General features: G+C 48.6%; 1 long non-coding RNA gene across 1 annotated transcript in view; it reads right to left on the minus strand.

Annotated features, from left to right (window-relative positions):
• Positions 1-1,566: 1,566 nt before the first annotated feature.
• The window catches only part of LOC135971671 (uncharacterized), a 166,520-nt gene continuing 154,966 nt past the window's right edge, over positions 1,567-13,120 (minus strand). Inside the window, exon 2 of the long non-coding RNA XR_010587924.1 lies at positions 1,567-1,876. This is a non-coding gene — a long non-coding RNA (uncharacterized lncRNA). The remainder of the gene's footprint in view (positions 1,877-13,120) is intronic.

Raw genomic sequence — 13,120 nt, forward strand, 5'->3', positions numbered from 1 at the left:
AGGCTGCCTTCCCCACATCCTTTTTGCGAATAACCTTGTTCCTACTGGTGCACATTAGCCCTCCAGTTGAACAGTTTTACCCATTTCCCTGACCTTGTAAGTCAGAGCGAATCCCCCCACATTCGTGATTCCCTTTGGCCAGTTTTCATTTTAACAAACATGTGTTCTGTCTGACAACTCACTGCCAAGTGTCAGTCACTGTTCTTGGTGCTTTACCAACAGCAGTGGAAGCAGATGTTTAATCTCACTATTTTATAGGTGAGACACCAAGGTTGGGAGAAGTCACACAGCTACACAGTGGTAGATGCAGGGTTTGAACTAGGCTTAAAAGTCTTTCCAGGCCAGGCGCAGTGGCTCACGCCTGTAATCCCAGCACTTTGGGGAGGTCAAGGCAGGTGGATCACCAAGTCAGGAGTTCAAGACCAGCCTGGCCAACATGGTGAAACCCCCATCTCTACTAAAAATACAAAAATTAGCTGGGCGTGGTGGCGGACACCTGTAATCCCAGCTACACAGGAGGCTGAGGCAGGAGAATTGCTTGAAACCGGAAGGCGGAGGTTGCAGTGAGCCGAGATGGTGCCATTGCACTCTAGCCTGGGTGAAAGAGCGAAACTCCATCTCAAAAAAAAAAAAAAAAAGTCTTTCCAATTCCATGTTTCTTCCTTGGTTGCACAGTACTTCCCAATGACCAGTGCCTTAATTCTAAGCCTTCAAAGTGATAATTTCAGGGGCAAAGTGACAACTTTGAACTCTTGAGCCCATGAGAGCCCATTCTGGGGCACCTATCAATCAGGAGCACTGAGCTTGGGTAAGGTCTAGAGTTCTCCGAGCTTCTAAACCAGAGCTTCTCAACCTTGGCTGCAGTCTAGAATCATCCAAGGAATTTAAAAAGACATCACAATGCCTGAGTCATATCCCAAACCCATTAAAGTAGATTCTTCCAGCCTGGGCAACATAGGGAGACCACATCTCTACAGATAATTTTTTTTTTTAATTAGCCAGAAGTGATGGCACATGCCTGTGGTTCCAGCTATTTAGGAGGCTAAGGAGGGAGGATCTACAGAAAGGGAGCCTGGGAGGTCGAGGCTACAATGAGGCGTGATCCTACCACTGCATTCCAGCCGGGGCGACAGAGGGAGACCCTGTCTAAATAATAATAACAATAATAATGTCGATTTTGGGGGTAAGACCTGCGCATTTGTAGTTCTTAAAGCTTCCCAGGTGATGCCAATGTGCAGCCTCAGTTGAAAACTACTAACTTAAACCAACGGTAATCCAGCTTTGGCATGTGTCAGAGTCACGTGGAGGGCTGGTTAAACCTGAAATTGCTGGCCTACTCCAGTTTCTAATTCAGTAGACCTGGGATAGTTTTACCCAATTCTACAGGGTCAGAGGATTGCATATCTAATGAGGTACCAGGTGCTGCTGCCGCTGTGGGACCACACTTTGAGAACCTCTGCTCCCGACAGTTTCACCCAGGTCTCACTCAATCTGGGTGCTCGTGGTACCCAGATATGAAGTCTCTTTCTACTCCATATCCCCTCCCTTCTATAGAGATTCTGTAGATACAGGAAGCAAGGACTTTAATAAAATAGGAGACACTAGGAAACTTGGCCCCAGATAACAGGGTTGATTATGAAATGAAACGGCAGGGGGCAACACAGTTAATTAACTGGAATGTCTGCATCACTTATTTAATATATCCTGTCAGTAGTAAGAGGTGATTTTCATCCTGTGACCGGCGGCATTGGTCTTGTAAATGGAGCAGCCAAGGGATACTGGCCACTTTGGAAAAGTCTGCTTTCAATCAGACCGGGCATTTAATGACTGGGATTGGGGCCAAGTTGCTTGCATCTCTGAGTCTCAGTTTCCCACTCTGAAAAAAATGAAGGTTAGAATAAGGCTTGCTTTGTGGTATACTTGAGAGCGTTACATTAGCATTTGAAAGTGCCTACGCAATAAACGGCAGCTATTCTCGTTACTATGTTATTCTCCTTGGCACTGCTGCTGTCGGTGCCCCTTATGTAAAGATTCTCAGCACCAAAGTGTGCTTTCAGTTTAGTGCTAGGGAGATCGTCTCTCATCCGACAGGTCACAGGTGGGGATGTTTTTTATTGGTTGACAGCGGCTGCTGTATTTACCAGGGAAGCTCGGGGCTAAATCCTGTGAAGTTTTGACAATCACCTTCAGCTTAAGCTTTCTGGCATAATTCCCGCTCCCCTTGATCATGCAGCAGACGCTCCTTTCTTTACTTACTCCATCTCATTCGTGCCACCAGCTAATCTTGTCTCCCACTGGCTTCTATGATTCCTAAAAGGAATCTGATTCTTTGCTGTGCCTGACTGGATACCTACTCAGTCATGTTTGAAGGATGGATGTAGACATCTAAGTGAATAAGTGATCTAAAGTATTTTTTTTGTCAATGAGTGATTTAAAAATAATAAATTCTCAAATATATAGGAAACATATGAAGGCTGTGGGTTCCACTGACCTCATTCATGAAGTGAAATCAGTGCTAACACTTGGTGAACAAAAAGAACCTCCCTTCCCTTCCCTTCCCTTCCTGTCCCTTCCCTCCCCTCCCCTCCACTCCTCTCCCGTCCCCTCCTCTCTCCTCCCCTCCCCTTCCCTTCCCTTCCTTTCCCTCCCCTCCCTTCCCCTCCACTCCTCTCCCATCCCCTCCTCTCTCCTCCCCTCCCTTTCCCTTCCCTTCCCTTCCTGTCCCTCCCCTCCCTTCCCCTCCACTCCTCTCCCGTCCCCTCCTCTCTCCTCCCCTCTCCTTCCTTCCCCTTCCCTTCTCTTCCCTTTCCTTCCCTTTCTTTCCATTCCCTTTCTTTCCATTCCCTTTTCCTTCCCTCCCATCCCCTCCACTTCCCTCCTCTCCCCTCCCACCCCTTTCCTTCCCTTTCCTGCCCTCCCCTCCCCTCCCCTTTGCCTTCCCTTCCTTCCCCTCCCCTTCCCTTTTCCCTTCCTTTCCTTTCCTTCCCTTTCCCCTCCCTCTTCCCTTCACTTCCTTTTCCCCTTCCTTTCCTTCTTTCCTTTCTTCCTTTCCCCTTTCCTTCCCCTTCCTTTCTTTTTTCCTTTCCTTGCTTTATTTTTTCCTTTCCTTTTCTTTCCTATCCTCTATAAGCCTGGATGTCCTCAGATATAAACTGAAATTGATGCTGCTTCCATTGCAGATGCTTGTGAGACTGCCAGATGTGGCATGTGTGTGCCCCACAGGGCGCAGTGCCATTCCTTTTGGATGTTCAGTTGACTCTTGGTTCTTTCTCTTGCCTTCACCCTGCCCTATGAGGATTTAGATCCAACAACACTATGGCTTCTGCAGACCCAGGACTGAGAGGATCAAGACACCCTATCCATGACATTTAAGGAGGTCCTCAGTCTCAGGATTGTGCAAGTACATGGCCAGCCTCTGAAAGTAAGTGCCTCCTTAAGTTTTGCACCCTAAATATTTTGCTTGCAGTGCCCTAGTTCCCACCCTGGGCTTCTGGGTGACTTTTTAGGTATCTATACCCCCCACACTATTTAAATGGTGTCTCAGTCTGTTTGTGCTGCCATAACAAAGTACCCAACACTGGGTAATTTATAAAGAACAGAAATTTATTTCTCACAGTTCTGGAGAATGGGAAGTCCAAGATCATGGCGCCAGCAGGTAGTCTGGTGAGAGTCTGTTCTCTGCTTCTAAGACGGTGCCTTGAATGCCGCATCCTCCAGAGGGGAGGAACACTGTCCTCACACAGTGAAAGATGGAAGGGCAAGAAGAGGCTAACTCCCTCTGTCAAGCCCTTTTATAAGGTCACCCAATCTCATCCGTGAGGGCAGAGCCTTCATGACTCAATCACTTCCCAAAGGCCACACTTTCCAATACAGTTGCACTGGGGATCAAGTTTCAACATGAATTTTGGAGAAGGCAAAAACGCTCAAACCATAGCAAATGGCAATCATTAAATTGGCTTAGAATCCACTTTGGGGTTCTCAAACCTGCAGGAATCTAGTTTTCAAATCCAATCAAAACAGGGGGCTGGGCTGGGCATGATGGCTCATACTTATAATCCCAGTACTTTGGGAGGCCGAGGCGGGTGGATCACCTGAAGTCAGGAGTTCAAGACCAGCTTGGACAACATGGTGCAACCCCATCTCTACTAAAAATACAAAAAAATTAGCCCGGTGTGGTGGCGCACACCTGTAGTCCCAGCTACTCGGGAGGCTAAGGCATGAGAATTGCTTGAACCCAGGAGGCAAAGGCTGCAGTGAACTGAGATCGTGTCACTGCATTCCAGCCTGGGCAACAGAGCAAGACTCTGTCTAAAACAAACGAACAAACAAAAAACAATGGGCTGTGCCGATGCAAGGCTAGTATGCAAATATCCATGGGTGGGGCTGGATCTCTGTCGCACAGATGCTGAAGGAAACAAGCCACAGCTCTGCCTCCCATCTCAAAAGAACTGGGCACCTGTCGAAATCCATCCCCTACTTAGCTTGTCAAGTTTTGACCTTCTCTGACCTCCGTGAGGTAGGAAGAACAGTTAAGGTTCTCCCAGTTTAAGCGATTACAAAATGGAAAAGTAAGTGATTTTCCTAAGGTCACAAAGTAAATTAGGTTTGAAGCCCAGGCTAGACCAGTACTTCTCAAAGCATAGTCAGAGACACCTTGGGGGCATGTGTCCAACTCCAGGTTTCTGGGCTTGGGCCATATCCTAGAACTCCCAAATCGGAGTTTCTGAAGGTAGGGTTGGAATTGGCATCTTACCAGGCTCACGGGGCTTCCAGGGTAGAGTGAAGTCTGCAGAAGCCTGAGCTGCTGACACTTTCTGAATCTCGGTTCCATGTTCCCATCCTGCCACGTCTCTGAGTGTGCAGGAGGGAGTGATGCTTTAGCTAAAGCATGATACACGTGTGATAGAAGATCTCAAGACAATTTCAGTTGGTATAAAGTTCAGTTCACTGGTATCATAACTCAGAATTTATTTCCATAGGTTTGGGGGAAAATGTAACTATCCATTTAAACACATGAGTTCATGAATTTTGGCACAGAACAAGTTAAGTTTTTGAGAGCTGAACCAATTGGCATAGGACAAAGTTAAGTCTTTGAGAGCTGAACCAATTTAAAGTTGGTTTTAAGAAAATATGATACCAAAATGTGGCAACAATTGTGTAAGGGATACAATAATGACTAAAGTTTGAGTGATTCTATGCCGGCAGCAGAAGCTGGGCTGGAAGACACGGACTCTTCTAAAGGAGTTTTTAGAGCCCTGCAGAGACTGTGTCTACTTGTGTCCTTCAAACATGGTCAGCAGCCAATACTTATCATGATAAGTGTTTATTATGACCAGTGTTGTCATGCCAGAAGCCAGGGGGAGTGGAAATCTTTCTTCTGGGGAGAATGGGATGCCCTTTTCAACAGCTTAGGAGAACCCCAGACTCAAACTGTGTCCAAGCCTACAGACCAAGAAGCAGGCTGGGCACAAATGTCTCTCAGGGCCAAGTTTGAGAGGGGAGAGCTGTACACCCTTCTCACATCTTTCCCACGTGCTCCAGGTGCCACCACTGCCCAAGGCGGTTCCTCACTCCTCTTCCCAAAGCACCACTGCGAATGGCCAGGTTGGCCAGGGGCTGAAGCAAAGCGGGGAGGGGCAGGGTGCAAAGGAGAGATGACAAAGACAGAGAATGGAAGGCTGGGGGAGGGGAGATACTGAAGGAGAAAGAAGAAAGTAAAGTGGGGGAAAAAAAGCATTTGTAAAATTAAAAGGCAAGGCCCCATCAGATGGGGTTGGGCAAGGAATGCATGTTACAGGCAGGAGTAATTGGTAATCGGAGCTGATGTGAAGAAGGGATGATTTATGGGAGCATGCAGACAAGGGTGGAATAATTTTTGGAGCAGAACGGGGAACTTACTGAACGCCTGAAACTCAGCTACTTATCCACTCGTTGCTGTGATGAATTAGCTCTTGTTTAAAGTAACCGCGGCTCCATTTTTCATTCTGATTACTACACTTGATATCTTTCTCTCCCTCTGTTTCCCTCTGACCACTGCCCCCTTACCAGGTTCTGGGTGCAGAGCACTGGGTTTGTAGAAATTCGTCACCCCTCCTCCTTACTTCTCCCTCTCTCCTACCCCGCCCCACCCCCGTAGCAACATTAACTCTAAATAGCCAAGTCTAAAACCCAGCCACTTGAAATATTGCACAGATTAGGAATGTGCAGAATTATTGAAGACATTAGATGCAACGCTGGCCTGCTTATGCATCCCAAATGATTACAATTCCTCTGCTGATCTGATGTGGGAAGTCTCTTTCCAGGGCTGTCTACCACTGTGAAGCAGAGAACACACACCCCTTCCTAGCTGGGTGCAGCATTCCTTCCAAAGGTGGAAAGAACTTTGAGGATGCTGGCGAGCCCCGATGGGAGGGAAATTCAAGGTAAACAGTGTTCTTTATATACCATGTGGTGCTCCTTACCAACATTTTTAAAATATTAGTTTTAAATTTATAATATAAATGGCCGGGCATGATGGCTCACACCTGTAATCCTAGTACTTTGAAAGGCCAAGGCAGGAAGATCGCATGAAGCCAGGAGTTCAAGACCAGCCTGGGCAACATAGAGAAACCCCATATGTAGAGACCCCATCTCTACAAAAAATAAAAATAAATAAATACATTTATAATGTGCAGAGAGGGAGCAATACTAAGCATAGGTATAGGCATACAAATATTACATCCTTTTATTATTTTTATCTTTTATTATGTATTTTTGTTATTTTATTATTTGTATTTTTGTTATTGTTATTTTGTTATTATGTATTTCATTAAAAATACAACCTCATACATTCCAGCTCCCACTCGGGTCTCGACACAAATTTCCGTTAAGAAAAAGGCTGATGAGGCCGGGCGCGGTGGCTCACGCCTGTAATCCCAGCACTTTGGGAGGCCGAGGCGGGCGGATCACAAGGTCAGGAGATCGAGACCACGGTGAAACCCCGTCTCTACTAAAAATACAAAAAATTAGCCGGGCGCGGTTGTGGGCGCCTGTAGTCCCAGCTACTCGGGAGGCTGAGGCAGGAGAATGGCGTGAACCCGGGAGGCGGAGCTTGCAGTGAGCCGAGATCACGCCACTGCACTCCAGCCTGGGCGACAGAGCGAGACTCCGTCTCAAAAAAAAAGAAAAAGGCTGATGAAAACGTGATTAAAACAGGCCAGGCACGGTGGCTTATGCCTGTAACTTTGGAAGGCCGAGGCAAGTGGGTCACCTGAGGTCAGGGGTTCAAGACCAGCCTGGTCAACATGACGAAATCCTGTCTCTACCAAAAATTAGGCAGGCGTGGTGGCACATGCCGGTAATCCCAGCTACTCGGAGGCTGAGACATGAAAATCACTTGAACCCAGGAGGCGAAGCTTGCAGTGAGCCGAGATTATGCCACCGCATTCCAGCCTGGGAGACAGAGCGAGACTTCGTCTCAAAAAAACAAAAAAAAAGTGATTAAAAGAATTTAAATATTCACAGCAGTTACTTGTGACTATCACAAAGGAAAAATATTTATTAAATGCTTGGAAAAAACTTCTAAGATACTCTTGACCTCTGTTTTCTTCCCCAGCCATCAACTGTGAACCAAGAAACCGCCCCAGGCTGGGCTGCTGGCTCTCGGTCAGGTTGCTGCAGACACCTGGGCAGGTTGTGCAAGGCAGTGGTCCCAGGTCCTCATGTCTTGTTAGTGCACCCATCCCTCCAGCTTGGCTGCCTCTATTTTCTTCTGCTGTCGGTAATAAGGACACTCATGTTCTCAGCTGTGGGCCTTACCATGCCCCCTCCATTTCTGTTTGTTTGCTGCTGGCACCTGCCTGGGTCTCTTGCATCCCTTATGTGGCTCTGTCTCAGAGCCTGGGGTCTTTCCTGCCTCAGCAGATGCCTGGTTCTTCCAGCTTCTTTTCAAAGTTTTCTAAACACCGAGGACCCCTAGTTGCTGTCTTCATTGCTTTCCTGGATCCTGACCCACGGTGACCCTCAGGAACCTGCATGTGCCCCACCTCCAGCTGCTCTGTTGGCTCCTGACCCCGCTCCTATCTTTTTTTTTTTTTTTTTTTTGAGACGGAGTCTCAGGCTGTTGCCCAGGCTGGAGTGCAGTGGCGCGATCTCGGCTCACTGCAAGCTCCGCCTCCCGGGTTCCCGCCATTCTCCTGCCTCAGCCTCCTGAGTGGCTGGGACTACAGGCGCCCGCCACCGCGCCCGGCTAATTTTTTTTTTTTTTTGTATTTTTAGTAGAGACGGGGTTTCACTGTGGTCTCGATCTCCTGACCTTGTGATCCACCCGCCTCGGCCTCCCAAAGTGCTGGGATTACAGGCTTGAGCCACCGCGCCCGGCCCCCGCTCCTATCTTTAAAAGCAGCCCCGCTGAGCTCCCTGGGGCTCAAGCCTATGCCTATGTGTTTGGCATGGTTTGGCATCCAGATCCCGGCTCTCCCGGCCCTGGGTTCGCTTTCTCTCTGACTTTATGATCTCCCTCAGTCTTGGAGGGACAGGAGAGAGGGAAGGAGAGTTGTGTTTCTGGTTCACAGAGAAAAGCTTTAGATTTGGAATTAGGACACTTAGAACCCAGTTGCAGCTTTGCCACCGACTCTAGGTGACAAGTTTTCCTCTTTGGACTTCAGTTTCCTCCCACAGAAAATGAAGAGATGGAGTGGCTGGTCACTAAGATCCTTTCCGGTGGCCAGGTGTGGTGGCTCATGCCTATAGTCCCAGCACTTTGGGAGGCGGAGGCAGGCGGATCACTTGAGGTTAGGAGCTCAAGGTCAGCCTGGCCAACATGGTGAAACCTCGTCTCTACTAAAACCTTAAAAATTAGCCGGGTGTGGTGGCAGGAGCCTGTAATCCCAGCTACTCGGGAGGCTGAGGCACGAGAATTTCTTGAACCCGGGAGGCGGAGGTTGCAGTGAGCAAAGATGGCACCACTACAGTCCAGTCTGGGCAACAGAGCGAGACTCCGTCTCAAAAACAACAACAACAGGCCAGGCGTGGTTGCTCGCCCCTGTAATCCTAGCACTTTGGGAGGCCGAGGTGGGTGGATTGCCTGAGCTCAGGAATTCAAGACCAGCCTGGGCAACATGGTGAAACCCCATCTCTACTAAAATACAAAAAATTAGCCAGGCATGGCAGCATGCGCCTGTAGCCCCAGCTACTGGGGAGGCTGAGACAGAAGAATCTCTTGAACCAGAGGGGCAGAGGTTGCAGTGAGCCGAGATCACACCATTGCACTGCAGCCTGGGCGACATCTCAAAAACAGCCACAACAACGACAACAAATATCCTTTCCAGTGAATGGTTAAGAGCATTTGGTGTAGTTAGACCCAGGGTCAAATCCCATCTGTACCCTCACTGCGGATCTCTCTGAGCCTCTGTAACACCAACTTCCTGGGTTTTTATGAGGATGAAATGCAAGACTGAATACAAACTGCTTATTACCATACCCAGCACATGGCGAACACTCAGTAAGTGTTAGCTGCTATCATCGTCATCATCGTTGTCATCATTATTGTGTACCACTCTGTCATTGAGCTAATCCTAGAAGGTCTTTCCAGGTTGGCCTTTCATTTTGTTTTATATATTAAACTTTTTTTTTAAATGTATGTACGTATGTATGTATGTATTGAGATGGAGTCTCGCTCTGTTGCCCAGGCTGGGATGCAATGGTGCGATCTCAGCTGGCTGCAACTTCTGCCTCCCGGGTATATACTGAACTTTTTAAAGTAGGGTCTCAGTCTTTATTCTGCCTCATCGCACTTGCTGAATAAGACCCGCTCTCAGCAGTGGCCAGTGATGGCTGGAGAAGGGAACAGCCCACACAGAGTCTGGGAATTACTGTTTTAGACTCATGCTTCTTTTAACAAGAAAACACTCCATCAAGAAGGAACTGAGTCAGCCCGACAGCTGAATCCACAACATAACCAGTCAGGGGCTGGCACTCTCAGAGATGCCCAAGTCCATCCATCATCAGGGTCCAGACATCCTTGCTGGGCATTGGGAAGCAGGGTTGGGTGCAGGGTGGGGCAGGGCTGGTCCTGGTTGGCAGAGATGCAGTCGGGAGACTAGAAAGACAGCAGCCAAGGCTGAAACCAGCACCGAGAGGCAGTAGGCCCCATCCAAGTTCCCGAGGGCCCCTAGAGGGGTGCAGACTAGAGACATGGCCAGCCAGATTTATGTAGCATGACTGCATGACACCTGAGCCCAACCCTTCCCAAGCTTCCTCCACCACCCGCCTGCCCTCCACTCTGGGTCACCTCCCAGACAGAGTAGGAAGCCTGGTCCAGGGTTGGGGTATGCCCTGGGGATGACCTTCCCCCCCACCTCCTGCTGGTTGGCAGGTTCTGCAGATGTCTGGTCATTAAGCAAAAATGCCAGAAAAGAGAAGAGTCGCTCTGGCTCTGCCAGCAACAATGGGGGACTTCATTGCCTAGCTTACATCCAGTGACAATGGATACTTCTTTCCTTTTTGCTGGGCTGTCTCTTTACCTGGCTGGGGCTTGGAGATGAACAGTTCCCCCAAACTAAGCCAGCAGCCTTTCTTTCCTAGAAAGCAGGCCCTAATCAGACCTCCAGCCTCTGTGAGGATCAGCAAACGTACACCTGTCCACTTGGGGCTCAACGCTGCCTAATTCCAGCATCCAGCCATTCATTCCAAAAATATTATTTGGCGCCCACTATGTGCCAAGTACTCCATGGGAGTTGGAGATGACTCAGATCCAGGGCTGGACCTATCACAAGTTAACCTACCCCCGAGGACAAAAATCATGCAGAGCATTTGACTCTCTTTTGGGGACAGGAGGCCCATTCCACTAGACTGTGCCCAGGTGGGAAGCAGGAACCAGATCTGTTATGCTCATTATTCTCTACTCAGCCCTTAGCACCATGCCTAGAAGACAGAAGATAGTCTGCAGTATTTCTGGAAGCAATACTTCTTCCAAAAGGGATTGTGGATGGATGACCCCTGAGTAGTCCACGCCAAGCAGCCAATCCTGACAGTGGCTACTACTCCATGGCATTCCATCCGTGCACACATGTGTCAATCCACTGTCTCCCACTCCACCCAGGAGGCTCCATAGGGATGCCCAGCCAATCCTGAAGAAACACTTTATAACAGCGACCCCTAGAGGCTGGCATTATCATCACACCCCATCACAGGAGAGGAAATGGAAGACAGTTTCAGGGACTAGCTAATGAGCACACCCGGGTTCCAAAGGCTGCCTCTTTCCCTTACACCGTCAGTACACAGGACACTGTCACAGAGTTTGGGGTGATGGTGTGCAGGCTGGAGAAGGAAAAGGAAGGGCGGGAGGAGCAGACATTACCAGTGTTGGGCTCTGCAGCAGGAGGCCGTGTTTCTAGCGCAGACTAAGGATCCAGATGCACCTTTGCTGGGTGTGTTGCTGGGAGGGGATGCGTGGTAAAGCCCTCCAAGCCCCCTAACCCCTACCCTTTTACGGAACAAATATTCAGCAGTTCTTTTTTACCAACTCGAATGACATTTTTTATAAATACTTTTTTTTTTTTAAGAGATGGAGTCTCACTATGTTGCCCAAACTGGTCTCAAACTCCTGGGTTCAAGCGACCCTCTTACCTCAGCCTCATGAGTACCTGGGATTACAGAATTACAGGCACACACCACGGTGGGGGTAGGGGGGGGCTGACTTTCAGCAATTCTGATTGGCTGGACTCAGGGTTACCAGGTAGGACCAGGCCCAGGCCTGGAACCAAGGTTTCTGCACAACAGGCCTGGAAGGGATCTGACTGTTCAATAACCGAACTTCCCTCTTCCCCAGGTGCCCGCCCCTTTTACGGTGATCTGCATATCTTTAGCTAATAATTAACTTGTCACCAACCCCATCAATACCCCATCAAGAGAGTGATAGAGGGAGAGGGAGGGAATAGGGGAAAGGGTCCCAGCCCAGCCCAGCACCCCAGCCGGCCACAGCCCCACACTCATCTGGCCCATAATAAATACGATGAAAGGCACTCCTGATAAATGCCCGTGTCAGGGAGAGATTTTACCTTCACTCAGAAACAATGTAATATCTCGGCTATTACCCAAAATAATTTATCAATGTGTAATAGCTTTGTGCAGGCCTCAGATAGGAGGGGAGCTGCGCTATCAGAGATGGATGTAGCCTACCTTCGGCTTTTAATTTTTAATGTTCGCAGCCAGCTTTGCATTAAAGGCCAGGTGTCATATAAAGACTTAATGTAAGAGGGGAGTTCATGAATTCTAATCAAGGGAGGAGCGCTCCCTGGCTGGCTGCTGTCACCTCCCGGCTGCTCTTATTGATCTTTTGTTTTCTCCCCTCCTGGTTCTTCTTGCTCTTCCTTCTCCTTTCTACCTCCTCCACCTCACCCCTCCCCTCCCTGCCCAGCCCTTCCTGCCCCATCCCACCCTGGGTTTTCCTCTTCCCAAGATGCATTTCTTTTTTCCCACTGTAAGAAGGAGGGTCTCTGGCTGGGCCAGGGCAGCGAATGCAAAGATTCCAGAACAGCTGGACAAGACACCCAATTTCAAGATGGCAAGACTTTTTTTTTCTTCATTCATTGATTCCATTTTTATTTATTCATTCATTCTTTTTTCATTCATTCATCCAGAAAAGATTTTTCAATATTCATGAGGAGCCCAACACTGTGCTAGACAACGGAAGAGGCAGGCAAGATGGTTTCTGCCTCTAGAGGAGTTTCTAATCTTGCTGAGAAAATACTCATTCAGGCCAGGCGCGGTGGCTCACGCCTGTAATCCCAGCACTTTGGGAGGTCGAGGCAGATGGATCACCTGAGGTCAGGAGTTTGAGACCATCCTGGTCAACATGGTGAAACCCCGTCTCTACTAAAAATACAAACATTAGCCGGGCATTGTGGCACATGCCTATAGTGCCAGCTGCTTGGGAGGCTTCGGCAGGAGAGTCGCTTGAACCTAGGAGGTAGAGGTTGTAGTAAGCTGAGATCATGCTACTGCACTCCAGCTGGGGTGACAAAGTGAGACTCTGTCTCAAAAACAAAAACAAAAAAACTCTTCCTGCAAGCACACACATGTAAATATGACTGGAGACAGTTGCATGAGATTTAAAAGAAACCCTCAAATGTCATATTCT

This window comes from Macaca fascicularis, chromosome 7 (genome assembly GCF_037993035.2).
Source record: "Macaca fascicularis isolate 582-1 chromosome 7, T2T-MFA8v1.1".
Taxonomy (NCBI): Eukaryota; Metazoa; Chordata; class Mammalia; order Primates; family Cercopithecidae; genus Macaca; species Macaca fascicularis.